The sequence below is a fragment of the Cupressus sempervirens genome, chromosome 7 (genome assembly GCF_028749045.1).
Source record: "Cupressus sempervirens isolate cs-2001-9-10 chromosome 7, ASM2874904v1, whole genome shotgun sequence".
In the NCBI taxonomy this organism is placed as follows: domain Eukaryota; kingdom Viridiplantae; phylum Streptophyta; class Pinopsida; order Cupressales; family Cupressaceae; genus Cupressus; species Cupressus sempervirens.
In genome coordinates this window covers 463,503,005-463,516,264 of record NC_143124.1, presented here as the reverse complement: position 1 = coordinate 463,516,264, position 13,260 = coordinate 463,503,005, and positions in this window count along the sequence as shown.

Sequence of the window (13,260 nt, the reverse complement as noted above, 5' to 3'; positions counted from 1 at the left end):
AGGAAACTTTAGCTATGATATCAATGGACAAATCTCAATGGTAAGAGTAAAAAGCACTACCACCTAACCATGTGGTAACTCAAAAAGGCCCACTACCATTGTGTTGAGGAGATAGTCTCAAGTCACAAATAGGATATCAATCCAAATATCAAAAGTACTCTCTAAGTCCAAGAAATCCTAAAAGTGATCTAACTCAAAGGTTCCAAGATAAATCGACATCTAGACCTAGAGCCAAACATAAACATGTAGGAAATCTAATATGTAAGTAGGAAAGTGTCATCCCATGAATCAATGTTAGAGTTACATTGGTAGCCTCTCGAGACACTAGCTCTGTAGTGATCCATATGTAGTGTTAGTATCCTCTCATACTAAAAAGGCATACTAACAATGCAAGTTCACAACCAAGAATTCTCTCTACTCTCATCCTAGTTTGTAATAGCACTCAAGGCATGGGTGAGAACATCCAAAGACTCTTATTAGGTTCATTTTACTCTCATTGAGTGTAGTATTTTCACTTATTAAACAACTTACAATGGGTTACCCTAACAGCCACTTAGGGCCCCAACCTTCATTGCAAGCCACTTCTTGACATTACATATAGATAACCTACCCTAGGCTCATAAAAGTATAAATCAAAGAATCATATAAAATAAACCTCAGTCCTATACAAGTGACTGGAAAGCATCAAAAGATAATTCACAATAACACATTAGTTCTCTACGAGCAACTAAAAAGCATCCCAAAAATATTGATTGAAGGCTCAAAATGGTTAAGTCAAATATGTCATAGCATAACATCATCGAGAAAATATCATACCCAACACCTCATTCGAATAAAAGTGACTAGAAAGCAATCCAAATACAACTAATCAAAGAATCAAAATGGTTAAGTCAAGTAGGTCATAACATTCACCTTAGTCTCACAAGAGAACATTGGAAAGAAATAAAAATCAATAGATCAACACACATCATAGAGCATACCAGAAACATTACCATGGTTGAGTATAAAAAATCCAAATCAAATCATCATAACATCAAAGCTGAAAAACTTCCAAGCCTCTAGTAACATCCCTAGACTAGTCAAAGTGAGATCAAACCCAAACCCAAAACATAGCCAACACACAGGAAACAAAGTAGCCTCACAATTTGGTTTGATTTTGAAAACACATGGTTGAGTTAAATGTAAGGTTTCAATTTTCATTTCAATGAATTTTTTGCGTACTTAAGATTCTCAGTTTACCCTACAAGTTAATCCGTTCATTTATTCAAATCAAATATAGAATTACCCCCACTATATTTTAAGTCAATAATTTATTTATTTATTTAAAATTTTAAAATAATAACTATTGATCTTTCAATAAAATAATTTCAATTTTATTAAAGTCATTATCATTATAAAATAAAATAAATCTAAGTCCATTAAATACTCCTCATTTATTAATTAAACTTAATTAAATTCCACTTAATTAAATTAATTAATAATCTTAAAAAAAATAACTATATTAACATTTTATTAATAATTAAAATATTTAATAATAAACTCATTAATTAAAAAGAATTAAATTTGAATAGTATGTGATGGCATTTTGTTGATGAGTTGGAGGCTTGTGCTGGTACTGCTAGTCATGGTGGAGTGGATTCTCGATGCTTTCCAATTGGTCATGTAGTTAAGCAAGGGTATGGGTCATGTGTGGAAGTCTCTGAGGAATGCAATATTCTTTGTGGTTTCCTAATGAGTAAAGAGGATGTTGTATTTTCAAGGGGTTTTGTTTGTCTTCCTCAATGGGTTCTATGTCAAGGGGTTTGGAGAGATTATGTGAAGTCGGGTCAATCTATTGGGTCACAAGTTTGGCAGAATCATTCTTTATGGGCTAGGGTTTTTCCACCCAAGGCTTCTATCTTCAAAGGCATTTTGGGATCTCACCCATTTACTACTGGCTTTCCTACAAAAGCCCTTGGTCCTCTTCCTTGACCATATGGTAAGCAATGACAGTCACCCTTCATAAACCCTACCATAAAAAGATGTTTGTTCAACAACAACCATTCAATATTTGTAAGGAATCTCAACTGCCATCGCCTTCTTTAGTGTTTCAAGGTAGCCCTATTCTGTAGTTTGTGTCCTTTCTGAATAAAAACCATGTTCAAAAGGCTCCTTCTCATTCTTGTAGAGCTCTCTTCACTCCAATGGTGGATTTTGATTCCCTTCTTTCTTGGGCCAGACAGTATTGGGTGGGGTTGTCTTAAGTTTTTTTGCTAAATTTTGATTCTCTTTCTTTCATAGCAATTTTTGATACTAAAGAGAAAAGATCTATAGTGCATAAGTTTAAGGGTTAGTTTTGTAATGGGATTGACATTACTACTATGGGTTGGATGCCCCATTTTGATTCCTCCAGGCATCTACCACATTGTTTTCCTCAGTGGGTGGCATTCTCGAATCTCCCACTAGAATACAAGGATCCTGATATGATTGAGATTTTGCCAATAAGTTGGGCATCTTTGTCAAGCATGATTTAATACTATTTGTGCATCCTCATATGGTTGTTCATATGTGTATACTTATGTAGAAGGCTGTAAAACCCCTAGCAAAATTTGCAAATTTTTCAAAATTTTGGGTTTGGATGTAGAAAATTTAGTATATGCAACCAATGGTTGTTGCTAAGAATGCTAATTCTTTGGGTCATTTTATGTAATAGTGCAAAGACTATCTTCTAGTTTCTCATGAGATTTGTCAATGCTTTAGCTCAAATCTATTGTTTTATTTATTTGATGAGTTTCAATTGGATTTAGAATCAAACTCCTTGCAACTAGTTTTGGGGCATCATATTTCTACTGATGGAGGTAGCTTTGAGGTTGAGACAAAGGTGTCATCCCTTGGGGTTAATTTGATGTCAATTTTCTTTGCTGGGATTCTTTCCCATCACAAGTCTTTGAGACATCTTCTGATCAAGTCATTTCCCTTCTCCATCCTCCTTTTTCTTTAGTCTTTTTGGTGTCTTTTTTTGGTTTGTATTTTAGAAATCCACTTCTTTTTGTTGCTTCTTGTTTATCCCTAGTTTACCCTAGTAGTTTGCGGTCTAGTTTTTCTATTCCCCTGATGGACGAGTTGAATATCATTCAAAATTTATTGTTTTGTAGTCAACCATTCATCCCTATTTCTTCTTTTTCTTGTCCTCTAAAAGATGATCATGAGACTTGCTTGTAGTTTGGTAGTGTCATCATTTTAGTTGCTTCTAATGATAGGGATGGGATTTTTTTTGGAAGTACGGATGTTTTTGTTTGAGTATCCTGAGCATAAAGGTCTATCTACAACTAATGAGGTTGATTTATCCCAAGAACTTTCCATCTCTCAAACAAAGTCATCTAGTGCTTTTTAAACTCTAGGTGTTGTTTTTAAGACCATAAAGAAAAGGGGGCATAAACCTCTTGCTTGTAAAGTTAAAGAGGAAATTGAGGCTAGCATTCATTCAACCCTTTTGGATTCTTTCTCATCTATTATTCAGACTCAGATTGCATTGTGATCTCCTATGGCACTATGAGGATTTTATCTTGGAATGTTAGGGGCTTGAATTCTTTAGACAAAAGTAGCAGCGTTAGAAAGTTTATTCTATCTTCTCAGGCAGACTTAGTTCTTCTTCAAGAGTATAAACTATCTCAAGAGTCTTTTGATAAATTTGTGTATAGTTGGCCTTCTTGGGAGTATTCATGTGTTCCTTCCTGTAGTGCTTTTGGTGGTCTCATTTTTTTGTGGAAGAATAAACAAGTCTTAAAGGTGTCTCTGATGTCACAACCTAATTGGCAACTTATTAAAGTTAATTGGTTAGAGTTTCAATTTTATGTTTTCAATGTCTATGGGCCTTCTTCAACCCAGGGTAAATCTTTATTGTGGGATACTATTACTTATCAGATTAGTAAATTGGAGGATCTCCCTATTGTTATTGGGGGTGATTTCAATACCATTTCCTCACCAAAAGACAAAATTAGGGCCAATGTTATTGCCCTAATAATTATAGAGGAGTTTAATTTATTTATTCAGAATAATGCCTTAAGCGAGGTGTATTTCATGAATGGTGATTTTACTTCATCATAACATAGATTTTCCAACCCCATTTCATCCAAATTAGATAGATTCCTGGTCTCTCTGGATATGAAGTTATTTAATTTGTTGTTCTCGGCTCAGATTTTGTCATCCTCTGAATTTGATCATTTTCCTATTTCTTTGGATATTAGTAAGCCATATCTTCCTAAAGCTAGGTCTACCTTTAAGTTTGAAAGCATGTGGTTTACTCATCCTCATTTCTTATAGTTACTTAGGCAATGGTGGGTTAGTGCTCCATTTTGTAAAGGAAATAGAATGTTTCAATTTGCAAATAAGTTATCTTTTGTGCGGTCCAAAATATGTGTTTGGAACAAAGAGTTCTTAAGGAATGTGTTCCATGAAAAGTCTAGGGTTGAGAGAGATCTCAATAGCATTTCCAATCATATTATGAAGTTTGGGATTGATGCAGATCTGTTAATTAAAAAAAGGAACTCTTCAAAGTTATTGGGAAACTTTGTGTGATAGGGAGGAAATTTATTGGAGATAGAAGTCTAGGGAATTATAGCTAAGAGAGGGTGATAGGAATACAAAGTTCTTTCATGCATCAACTAAGATCAAGAAGGCTTCCTCATCTATTTTTTCTATTACCAATGCCTCATCAGGGGCCAAGTTGGTCTCTTAGTAGGATATTTGTCACAAGGGGGTTAGCTGCTATAGAAATTTACTTGCCTCAAATAAGTGTCCAAGAGAAAACAAGGATGATAGGAACTTTTTATTGTAGTTCACTCCTTTTCTTGTTTCTGATTTATATAATGAGTTCCTTACGAAATATTTCACCATCAAAGAGGATCATCCGGTTGTCTTCTCTGTGGCTCTAGATAAAGTGCCTAGTCCCAATGGATTTTTTATTCTATTTTACCAAAAATGCTAGGATGTGATTAGTTTTAATCTTCTTTTGGTACTAGAGGAATCTCAAAATAAAGATACATTCTAAAGAGTATCAATAAAACAAATATCATCTTAATTCCTAAGGTGAAATCTCATGCAACATTTGTAGATTTTAGGCCTAATTATCTTTGCAACTCAATATATAAGATTATTACTAAGGCTATTTATCTTAGGCTAAAACCCCTAATCCCTATGGTAGTCTCTCCTTAGCAAGGAGGTTTTGTCTTGGGTAGGGATACTTTAGATGGGGTTCTAGTTGCATTGGAAGTTCTCCATACCATTGAATCTTGTCAAACCCCTATGTTTGTTGCAAAGTTAGACATGATGAAAGCCTATGACAAAGTGGATTGGAAAATTCTTTTGGCTCTTTTAGCTAAATTTGGCATTTTAAAACCTTGGTGTAAGTGGATTAAAAACTATCTCTTGGGGGTTTCATTTGCAATTATAATTAATGGTGTTCCTTAATCCTATTTTCAAGCTACCTAAGGGATTTTCCAAGGTGGTCCACTCTCCCCATTTTTATTTATTATTATGGTTGAAACATTGAGTAGAGCTATTTTTTGTCAAAAGGCCATAGCTAATTAGCAAGGCATTCATATTTTGAATTTTGACATTTCTATCACTCACAACTTCTCTGTTAATGATACTCTTCTTTTTGGTAAATCTTTGATTAGGGAAGCCAAGTGTTTCATGAATATTTTAAACATCTATACTAATGAGTTTGGTCAAGTAATTAACTTGAACAAATCCAAAGTCTTCATGCTTTTTACATCCAAGTTAGTCAAGCTTAGGATAATTAACATTCTTGGTTTCTCAGTGGACAAGATACCTTCTCTTTATCTAGAGATTTCATTCTTTTTGGGTCTGGTGAAACCTTCATTTTGGGATTATGCCGTCAATCACTTGAAGGGTAAGATTTTAGCTTGGAAGGCAAGGTGGATTTCTCTCTCTAGGATAATTTTACTAATCAAAATAGTTCTTCTTTTTATTCCTAATTATTATCTTTTAGTTCTTCATGCCATGTCCTCTATTATTGCTCAGATGGAAAAAATAATTCACAACTTTTTGTGGTCTTCTAATATGACTAATTCTAGAAAAATACCTCTAGTTTCTTTACAAAAAATACCTCTAACTAAATCCTATTTTGGGGCTAGGGTTCATAACATCTCTCTAAGGGACCAAAATTTTAGGGGGAAACTTGTATATGACATGTATTTCAAACATCAATCTTTATGGTGTCAAATCATGTAAGCCAAATATCTTGATTCTAATTGCCCTCATAGAATCTTCACTATTTCTAATCCTCCTATAGGGTTTCCTACCTAGAATTTCATGATGTCATCGAGGGTAGTTGTCACTAAGTTCTTGTCTTGGCAAGTTCATTCTAGTTTTGATGTCTTCTTTTGGAAAGATTCTTGGAATGCTAGTCCTCCATTGAGTCATAATTCCTCATTGCAAGAGGTTATGGAAGTGTCATGTAGGAGTTGGGGAATTCATATAGTGGACTATGTGGATTATGTTGACATTGTCTCTCACAAGGTTTGTTCTAAAGACCCTTTCTTGTTGCCTATAAGGAGTGATTTAGCTAGGAGTTTTGATGCCATCCTATCTAGTAGAGTGGTTTTCTTATCCAGAGGTTGTGATAAGCTAGTGCGGTGTTCTACAAAGTCTAGGTTGTATTCAATCAAATTAGGTTATGAGACTCTATTGGGCTTATCAAAAAAACATGATTCAAAGAGGGCTTTCAAGTTTTTTGGGATAGGATTTTTTTCTTGGTTGGTCATTTAGGGAAGAGTTCAGACTAGTGATAGGATTTGTAGATTGTATATTGCACATTCTTTCAAGTGTGTATCGTGTGGTCTTTACAATGAGACAATTGACCACGTCTTTTTGGACTGTCATTTTTCCATGCAATTTTGGTATTCTATTTTGGATAAATTACCTCTTCATCTCCCTTTTCCTGAGTATCTATGGGATTTGTTCCAGTCTTGGATGACTCAGTTTTCCAATTCTATTTTTGCATGTCTATGGTTTATTGTCCCTTCATCTATCATTTGATTCATTTGGTGGGAATGAAACAAGAGAATTTTTCATAAAGAGATATTTGATGTGAGTAATGTGATTGTTACAATAGAGTGGCTTATCTCTGAATTAGACAATAACTTTGTTAATAGTCATTTCATGTGTAATGGTAATTTCTCCTCCTGGGATAGTTTTATACTTCAAAAGTGGGAGCTAATTTATCTACCTTCTTCTTCTATTTTCCCTAGAATTAGGTCTATACTAATTTACAGAAAGTCTATTCATTGGAAGCCTCTTAATCCTTCATTTATCAAGCTTAATTTTGATGGGGCTTCTAGAGGGAACCCAAGTAAATTAGGAATTGAAATTTCTTTGCGTAATCTATTTGGTGTGTTGCTAGCTTTTCATGCAAAACTAATTTTGGCGGGCACCAATATTATGGTAGAATCTACCACTCTTATGGAGGGATTGATTATGGCTAAACATATGGCATTTTCTTGTTTACATATAGAAGGTGACCCTTCTATAGTTTTTAATACATGTATCCAAGGGAAAATCATTAGCTGGTCTTTGGACTATACTTTCCAACATATTTGGATGCTCTTGATAACTTATTAGTTTCTCATGTCTTTAGGGAAGGTAATCTTTTGGCTAACAAGTTAGAAAATATTGGTTGTGATGGTATAGTCTTGGATTCTTGTTCCTCTAACTATTTGAGCATTTAGAGTGAATCTTAAATATTTCCTTGTTGATAGGAATTATTATTTTGGTGCTTGGATGGTTAATATCACTAGCTATGTTTTCTTATGTAGATAAAACTCTTTTTTTGAGTTATGTGTGCATATACTTTGGTGGTATTAACCATGTTAGCATCAAGCTAGTAATTGGCATCTAGCAAGAAAGGTGTATAGCATCTTGGGTTCCCTTGTAATCATGCACTTTTGTTCATTCTATCAGTTGTTACCAAATTCATATGTTGATGCCAAGTTTCTAGTTGTCGAGTGATCCTTTGGTTGCCAAGCTTCTCTAGATGTTGAGTGATCCTTTGGGTGCCAAGTGATTCCTTTGGTTTCTGAGCTCTTGTAGTTGTTGAGTGAATTCTTTGGATGCTGAGTTTGAAGTTGCTATCAAGTGATTCCTTTTGTTGCTGAGCTTCTTTAGTTTTTGAGTGATGCTTTGGGTGCTGAGTGATTCCTTTGGTTTCCAAGCTCCTTTGGTTACCGAGTGAATTCTTTAGATGTTGAGTTTGAAGTTTCTACTAAGTGATTCCTTTGGATGCTGAGTTTGGAGTTTTTGTCAAGTGCTTCCTTTGGATGCCAAGTTTGTATGGATGTGAAGTGCCAATTTTGGATAAGCTTCCATTTGCCAAGTTTTCTATGTCTAGTTCCAGTTTGGGTTGACATTGATTACATTTGATATGATTATATTATGCATATCTTATTTGACACTTGGTTAAGAGTTGGAAAACTTTTTGTATTCTTCATCCTAGCATTGGCTTAGTAACTAAAATCAAGTGGGGAAAACTTATTTGACTCATTTAGGGGTGCATGTTATTAATTGCTATATTTGGATTTATCATTTGTATGTTATGTTTGTGAGGTGGACTAGGTGACATCTTTGATCATGATTCAGGTTAGCTTTTTTCATACTATCCTATAGCACCATTATCATTTCTTTATATGCAATTCTCCTTTTCATTGGGATTTGGTATTTTTACTTTATCATATTTTATTTCATTACTGGCATCACTTCCAACTAATTGGGCTATCTATTTAATTGTTCTATCTTATATCGCACTGGTGGTTAGTAAATTATTCATGCAAATTGTTCTGCATCTTAAGTGTCTCTGTTTATTTCAATATCTTCCACTTGTGTGACCTGTGTGGGATTTTATTGAATCCAAATGTGGCATTTTATTGAATCCAAATGTATATCTTTTGTCATTATGGTTTCTAAGCACAATTTTTTTAGTGAGCTAGTTCTTCATTTTCTTGCGATGTTTTGGGTGGTCAATTTGTGTTCTATATTTCCTTTAAACCACTTATCATTATGGTAGTTTTTGCAATCTTCTTCATATTTTGGTCTTCGAGGTGGTTGTTTTTGGCTATTACTGCTAGTCTCATTGTGATCCATTATGATAAGCTGACAAAGCTCAATGGTTGGAGACAACTACCTAGTAGATATCTTTTTGACCTATTCTTCTCTCCATATGCAATATTATCCTAGGAATTACAGAATGTTTTTGGAACTAAAAGGTTGGGAGTAGTCATTTCTTGGTTAGATTAAGGATGACATGTTATCGACTCTATTCCTCCATGACCATCCTCACATTTGTCGAGGAATTAAGAGGATCATTGGGCATGAGATTTTATTTCCTCCTAGTAAGAGGTTAATTTATCCTTCTCACATCTTTTTAATTTTCTTATCTAATGCTATGGATTTATTACAATCCCCATTTCATGTGAAACTATTAGCTACTAGATTTATTAGACTAGTTTATTTGAATGAGAATAAGCTTTCTAAAGCTTGCCAAAGATATGATCTTTGGAGTGGTGCTTCCCTTGTTGGGAGATTGTTCCACCATCACACACTCCTAAGCAATCATAGTGTTTACATGGTTTATGAAAGTATTAAAAAATCTCTTGATAGGTAATCCTTTTGTCTAGTGAAAGCTACATTGTATCAATTTGGTGGGGGCTTTCCAAAGAATTGTGTCAATAATGTGATTAGATTTTCTTTGCTTTATTAGATCTACTAGAATATGATTCATTTCAGGCATCTACTCAATTTTCTCGTATGATCATTCTTGATACTACCACCCCTGATCTTACTCTTAAGCTTTCCAACTTTGCCCCTACAATAGGGGATATGGAAGAGTAATTTCACTTTGTCGGTGTTCTTTGGTTTTATGTTTTCTAATTTTTTTGTGGAAGTTTCTTCATGGATTTGTATCAGTTTTCTAATCAGCAATGGGTTTTGTTGATTTGGCTCGGCTTTGTATTTATCGTTAGCTGATTTTGGTGACACTTTGTACATATTATATATTTTTTAATTGTATATCTTGCTCATTCTATACATCTTTGTAAATATGTACATTTTTGGTACATGCTCCTTCTTCTCTACTTCTAATATGCATTGTAATTTGGAAGTCCCAGTACTAAAACATTATAAATAGGCCTTTTTTACTTTCATCATCTTTCCTCTCTCCTTTATTTTTCCTTCTTCTTGATAGGGTAATGAATGGAGTTTCTCTTCCTGATACTTTTCTCTAGGAGCTCTGTATCTTAGAATTAGAAAAAAAATATAAAGATTATTAAAATATATATATCAAGTGGCATTATCACTATCCTAAAAAAATAAATTTAATTTAATTATACGTATATAAATTTAGTAATATTAAAATTAACTTAATAATAAAAATTATTAATTAAAATTAATAATAAAAATTATTAATTAAAATTAATAATAAAAATTATTAATTAAAATTAATAATAAAATAAATTTTATAATATTTTAAAAAACAAACATGCATTTATTTTCAAGGCTAGCATGCCTTTTAATTTGTAGCTACCCTACTATTGCAGGGCTTGCGATAAGAGTGGTACGATGTACCACTGTTGTCATAGTACTTGTGATAGTAGAGGTACTATTACTTTTAAGTGGTAAGGGTAGGGGATGGGTAAAACTTGACCCTCCCAAATATTATATATATTGTTTATTTTATTTTTTTTGTTTTTATTTGATAATAAAAATTTATAAATAGAACCCTCTAAAAAATATAAGTTTCCTTTTTGACATAAATCCCAACCATACTATGATAGGAAGAATATAGTGAACCAATCAAATTTTCAATATAAAATTTCCATATCAATTCAAACCCTTCCCAAATAAAATTGAGACTCCAAATCTACAAAACCGGGTTTTATTTACTATATTTTAAACCTTCACATATATAGAAGATATTGACATGCATTTAGTAATTTATACTATTGGAATATTCTAGAGTTCATCATAGAGAAATTTGGATTTACAATCCACAGTCATGAAGAAGACAAGAAACGAAATAGTGTAAATAACTGTGCAAATTTATCACAAGAATCTACTTAGACTCTAATGCTAAATCACTATGCCCAAAAGATTTGTGAGAGAAATTTTTCCTCTCAAAACCTTCTCTCTTCCAATTTTTTTTTTCAAAATCAACACTCCATCTTGATAAGGACTTTTCTCCTAAATTCGGGGCACTAATTGTGTGATCACCCAAGAGGACTCCTTGCTTAATTGTGTGTAACTCTTCATTATCTTTTCTTTATCTTTTTCATGCACATTTATTAAAATATAAAATAACTTTATTTAATTTTTCTTGACTTCTCTTTTTGATTAAATTACTAAATTTTAATCTTATTCACACATTATGCAATCTCAAAATTTTTAATAAATTAATATATTTTTCACTTTTTAATTTATTTTCAAAATATTAATAGACAAAATATTTATTAACTTAAATAATAATAACATTTAGTACTTTTTTTATTATAAAATTAAATAAATATTATCACGTTCTAAAATTAAACTTATAACTTTTATCTTTAAATTCAATTTTTTATTTAATTAATTTTCCAATTAATTAAATATAATTAAATATTAAAAATACCATAATAGCTTTCCATTAAATTAAATCATTAATTTAATCATTTAATTTGACTTAATTAATAGAAAAATCATTAAAGACTTATAAGACAAATTACGAAAACCCATCATAGAAAAAAAACACATACAAGGTCAAACTAAAGGGTTATAATCACGAATTAACGTCATACGATGCATTCAGAAGAAAATCAACTCGGATACATGTCCTAACTTTCTAGGAAAGATGGCTTAAAGGTTTAGGATTCAGACTTAAGAATTTATCTCCCCTCTCTTACAATTGAGATAATGCAATAGGGTATGCTCATCCTGGCAATTCAGAGAAGTTGATAGTTCGTACTTACAATTTGCATAAAATCCATGCATGTACAAACACAATATTCTAAACTAAACAAGCAATGGTAGGAAGTGATGCATCATGTAGATCATGACTAGTAGGTGACTATGAATCCCTTCCTTAACTACATCAGAAAAGCCATACATAAAGAAAACATACATGCATACCATACACATGCAGTATGGGTAAGGATCCATAAGAAAACACATATGATAATCCATCTAACTAATCATCATCAATAACTAAAAAGACTATAATAATCATCATGCATACATGAAGTATAGAGTACCAAGTAACCTCATCATATAATCAACTGAATGTGAAACAATATCTGATAATCTCGAAACAATACTACTAATAATCAACCATAAAACTGGCCTAAAAGAGTTTAGCAACAATAAGAAAATGAAAACTAGGGTAGGAACTACATCTACCTCCCCTAGACTTAGGATTATTCTTGGAAGCCTACAAGAATGGTAAAACTAAAAAACTCACTATGTGGGATCCATTGGACCCTTTCCTCCTATAGGTGGATATAACTTTATGAAGAACACTCTTTGGGACTTGCCCATGTCTCCTACTACAGGTTCCAAAGTTGCAGATCTCTGGTCTGAGAATTGTGATTTTCATTGAGGGCAATGGGATGACTTGTGTCTATGTTGTCCACATAAAAAATATTCTCTATCGAAGCTCCTCTATACTCTAGGTGTAAGTAAACTTGGCAACAAAGAATATAACCATTTCCACATAACCCATAATAGATCTGAAATAAATATTAAATTAAAATTCACATGCAAGAGAATAGACAACATACCCATCAAATTCTGACACAAGATATACCCTGGGAACCCTCATTGAAGGAAAAAAATCAACCTCCAAAAGCATCCATCACCATGTATTATTCAACAAAAAATACCATTGCCATACAACAATGGAAGCCTTCATGGCCATAGCCACAACCGAGAAAACTATGTGAACAAACATGAATTCACACATCTCATGCGATGCTTCCAACCTTCACAAATGCTCCCTTGGCTAATCTATCAAGCCTTGTCCCACTTGACTCTTGCCTTTCTCACTCTCTCTCTACAACAATTACACTTGTGGCTGCTTATATAGTAGCAAGTTCCACAAAACTACCAAGTGGTATTACATAAACCATGTGCTAAAACCATGTGCTACCTAACCCACTTACCCTACATTTAATATTGGGCATTTAATTCTTTTCCCCAATATTAAATAATTACATAAAATATTATCACAATGTTACAATA